The sequence below is a fragment of the Octopus sinensis genome, linkage group LG10 (genome assembly GCF_006345805.1).
Source record: "Octopus sinensis linkage group LG10, ASM634580v1, whole genome shotgun sequence".
NCBI lineage: Eukaryota > Metazoa > Mollusca > Cephalopoda > Octopoda > Octopodidae > Octopus > Octopus sinensis.
Genome location: NC_043006.1, coordinates 93,889,060 through 93,894,021, shown reverse-complemented (window position 1 = coordinate 93,894,021; position 4,962 = coordinate 93,889,060). Strand labels below are relative to the sequence as shown.

General features: G+C 41.3%; 1 long non-coding RNA gene across 1 annotated transcript in view; it reads right to left on the bottom strand.

The window, feature by feature from the left end:
- The window catches only part of LOC115216601, a 21,299-nt gene extending 16,709 nt beyond the window's left edge, over positions 1 to 4,590 (bottom strand). Inside the window, exons 1-2 of the long non-coding RNA XR_003882089.2 lie at positions 4,499 to 4,590; positions 1,323 to 1,426 (exon numbers count right to left, since the gene is read on the bottom strand). This is a non-coding gene — a long non-coding RNA (uncharacterized LOC115216601). The remainder of the gene's footprint in view (positions 1 to 1,322; positions 1,427 to 4,498) is intronic.
- Between the last annotated feature and the right edge of the window lie 372 nt (positions 4,591 to 4,962).

The following is a 4,962-nucleotide window of genomic DNA, read 5'->3' as shown; positions in this document are numbered from 1 at the left end:
GCCTTGTAAGTGAATTTAATAGCTGGAAACCGCTATGTGTTTAGGCTTGTCCACAGTTTCATCGATTGTTTACGTTTCTGTAACTTAGCGGTTCGGCTCAAGGAACTGATTCAATAATTACGAAACTTTGAAAAATGATTACTGAGGTAAATTTGTTGGCCTAAACCTTTCAAAGTGGTGCCCCAGCAAGGCCGCAATACAATGACTGAATCAAGCAAAATCTAAGCATCAAAAGATTCGTCATATCAACCAGTAAGTCCCAACCTTTAATAACTCAGCGATCCCTTTCACACGGTGACATTTTACAAAGGCACCCCCTCTCGCCCCCCACCACATATTTTGCATAGTCCGAGGCTATAGTAAAGACACTTGCCCAAGGTGCCACGTGGTGCAATTGAACCCTAAATCACGCGGTTGCCAAGCAAGTTTCTTTACCACACAACCATACCTGTACAGACGCAGGCATGGCTGTGTGATAAGAAGCTTGCTTCCCAACCACATGGTCCCGGGTTCAGTCCCACTGCGTTGTACCTTAGGCAAGTGTCTTCAACTATAGACTTGGGTTGACCAAGGCCTTGCGAGTGGATTTGATTGACGGAAAGTATATAAATATAGCTACATGTGTGTGTGTGTGTGTGTGTGTGTGTGTGTGTGTGTGTGTGCGCGCGTGCGTGCTTGTGTTTGTCCCCCACTACGGCTTGATAACAGTGCTGGTGTGTTTACGTCCCCATAAGTTAGTGGTTCGTCAAATGGACCGATAGAATAAGTATCAAGCTTTAAAAAAATAAGTACTGGGATCGATTCGTTCGACTAAAACTACTTCAAGGCGGTGCCCCAGCATGGCCGTAGCGGAATGACTGTAAAAGGTAAAAAGATAACGAAAAAAACAAAAAAAAAGCTATAGAAAAATGACAACAAACACACGTAAAACCACGATTTAGCTGAGTGACAGGTGACACAAGCAGACAACGAGGTACGAGGTTCTGTTCACATTTGTGACTCATTATATTTCCTGCCACGGGGTATTTCTCCTGACACAAATATCTCCATTTACGTCATAAGACAGAAAATTTAATTCATTCATAATTTTTTAGGCCAACAATAAAGGACGTTTAACGAAATGTGAAGAACCAGCATTCACGCCTACTTGTCAAGCATTGCTCATAAACAAAAACAGGCTGGTAAGCATGTAAGGACCTTCGGCCGCGGCAGAGCTTCCTTGCTTAAGAAGTCACTAAAGTTGCTATTACAAAAGGAAGAAAAAAAACAACAAACAAAAACAAGGTTGGAAATGACAAAGATATACTTAAATAAATATTTACCTCGCAGTTTCTACTGGTATAAGCATAGTGTGGCATGTGTGTGTATAAATACTTGGGTTGGGTACACCCGAGCACAGCATGAAATCATATGAAGTTACTTTGACCTGAAAATAAATATTTCTTCGTTTGGTGACACACGCTCAGAAGCGCGGGCGGACATACACATATACATATACGGATCTACATATACATACATACATACATGAATGCATACATACATACGAGGGCCGTTCAATAAGTAATGCCCCTGACCCACTTCCCATAGCAGTAGAGCAACGAAACTTAGCACAGTTATTAGTATTTTTCTACATAGGAATCACCCAGAGTTACGCATTTCTCCCATCGTTTAATGCAGCTCTGGAGACCGTTTTTGTAGAAGAGCTCAGCTTGGTCCTCCAACCACGACGTGACTTCAGAAATCAAGGCTGCATCATCTGGGAAACGCTTTCCTTTCAAAAACAACTTCATGGATGGGTAGAGGTGAAAATCAGAGGGTGCAAGGTCAGGAGAGTAGGGGGATGGGGGAGGAGTTCATAGCCGCACGCCTGTGCTTCTGTTCTGGCGACACGCGAGTTGTGGACCGGAGCGTTGTCCTGCAGGAGGAGAATGCATTTGCTGATCTTGCCCCGCCTCTTGATTTTGATAACTTCTCTTAATTTCCTCAAAAGTGAAGCATAATAGGCTTCTGTAACTGTGGTACCCTTTGCCAGGAAATCTGTCATCACTACTCCGTCCTGGTCCCAGAAGACTGTGAGCATGACCTTGCCAGCGAATGGCTGCACCCTTGCCTTCTTTGGAGGAGGTGAGTCACGGTGCTTCCACTGCATTGACTGGACTTTGGTATCTGGATCATAGTGATGAACTCAGCTTTCATCCTGTGTAATAAGTCTTTTGAAAACTTTTGACTCATCTTCTTGCACATCTCCAAATTTATCCTCGAGCACTCGACGCGTTCTTGCTTCTGGAAAGGTGTGAGCAACCTGGGAATCCATCTGGCAGACACCTTTTACACATGCAAATGGTCATGAATGATAGTTTCCACAGACCCGGTACTAATCTTGACCTGATGGGCTATTTGGCGAATTGTTATGCGTCGATCTTCCAAAATGGCAGCCCCAACTTGACGGACAGATGTCTCATCAATGGCAGAAAGGAGGCGACCAGATCTGGGAGCTGTTTCCACAGAGTTCCGACCATGTTTGAATTCACGATGCCAGAGTTTTACAAGGTCCTATGATAGGGCATCATCACCATAAGTTAATTTCATTTCAGCAAAAGTCTCCCGTGGTGTGCGTCCTTTCAAATACAAAAACCGGATCACTGCTCGACACTCAACAGGCTCCATTTCACACTTGACTCAGTTCAAACACTTGTAAATCAGAAACCACAATTAGGTCAGAGCTGTAATTTGCCACTTACTCTATAGAGATATAAATAATTGCACATGCAAAATTTCAGCTAGATCAAACAACTGCAAGTGGGTCAGGGGGATTACTTATTGAACGTCCCTCGTACATACATACATACATACATACATACATACATACATATATTCATACATATATACATATACATATACATATCTACCTATCTATCTATCTATACAAACACACACACACATCTCTCTCTCTCTCTCTCTCTCTCTCTCTTAGAAGAAATGAGGTAATCAGAAGATCGGATGGTTCATATTTACAGATATTTATTTATATTACATTTTTTACATATATATATCATATCATTCAGATCATTAGCGCTTTCTCCCATTCTAGTGGGGTTTTCAAATCAAAATAATTCCTTTGTGGGGAATTTTAATCATTTTATAGAGTTTCGTAGTGGTGGGGAGGAACACGACAGCACAAGAGGGTGAAGTGGATGAGGAGGAAGTGAGAGAGAGAACATGTGTGTATGTGTGTGTGTGTGTGTTTGTATCTGAGGCTAAAGAAAAAGAGGGGAAGAAGAAGAAGGATTTCCTTTGGCCTGCTGGACCCCCAAGGGAGTTCTAAGAATTTTAGCCTTTGTCCATTTTAGTGTCACTGAGTGTGTGTTGGTGGGTAGGCAGGCCAAAAATTACACCTTTTATGATTTTGAGGATGGTCAAATGCCATTTGGGGTCTAAGAACTCTTCTACTTTGTATGATCGTTTTGTGGAGGTGTGTGTGTGTGTGTCTCTGTGTGTCCGTGTGTGTTTGTGTGTGTGTGTGTGTGTGCATGTGTGTGTGTGTGTCTCTGTGTGTTTGGAGAAGGGGAGAGAGACAAAAAGAGAAAAGGGAAAATAAAAATAAAAGTAAAAATGTATTATATGAATATTTTTCTGTACAGGAATGTGTGTGCGTGTATTCACACACACTCACACACCACTCACACACACACACACACACACACACACACACACACACATATATATATATATATGCATATATATACACACACTGCACACATATTTACATATACATGCCTGTGTATATTTAGTTAGTATGTATGTGAGTGTGTGTGTGTGTGAGTGTGTGTGTGAGTGTGTGTGTGAGTGTGTGTGAATACACGCACACACATTCCTGTACAGAAAAATATTCATATAATACATGCATGCATATATGTATGTAGTTTCGTCTTCGCCTTTATCCACCCATCTATCTATCTGTCTATCTATCTATCTATCTATCTATCTATCTATCTATCTATCTATCTATCTATCTATCTATCTATCTATCTATCTATCTATCTATCTATCTATATCTCCATCCATCCATCCATTCATCTATCTATCTATCTCTCCATCCAATCGAAGTCACACATATTTACACGTATTTGGACGGGTATTCGTGGGTGAGTATACGTATATATATATATATAATATATATATATATATATATATATATATATATATATATATATATATATATATAATATATGTATGTATTACTTAATATATGGCACAAACACACACACAAACACACTGTGATGTAAATACCCGATTATAAATATTATGCGTATATGCATGGATGTATACGTCTCCATGCATGTAAACACACTGGTATATAACTCACACACATACATATAAATATATATATATATATATATATACACACACGCGTATATAATTGCAAATATATGCATAAAAACCATAAACACGGAGCCAAATCCTTATAATATAAATATAAAATTGACATTCGTCTTACCTGGAAAATATGTCACTGGCGGTGCCGGGGAAAGGTCAGCTTAGAACTTCGAGTGACGTATGACGTTGTTGCTGGCTGGCTGGTGGGTTGGTGGGTTGGTGGGTTGGTGGGAGGTGGGTGGGGAGGTAGAGGTGCCTGCGGCCGAGGTGGCGGTGGCAGTGGTGGTGGTGGTATTGACGGTGGCGGTGGTGTTGGTTGGTGATGATGGTGGTAGTGTTGCTCGAGGGAAGATGATTGTGATGGCGGTGGTTGAGGCGATGTTTGTGGTAGTAGTGTAATAGAAGTCGTAGAGGGTTATAGTAGTTGTAGTAGTAGTTGGTGGTGGTTGTAGTAGTAGTGGTGGTGGTTGTAGTAGTAGTTGGTGGTGGTTGTAGTAGTTGCAGCAGTTGCGTGGGTAAAGGTGGTAGCGCAGTGGTTGTTGTAGTGCTGATGGTGGTGGTACTATTAATAGTAGTTGTAGTAGT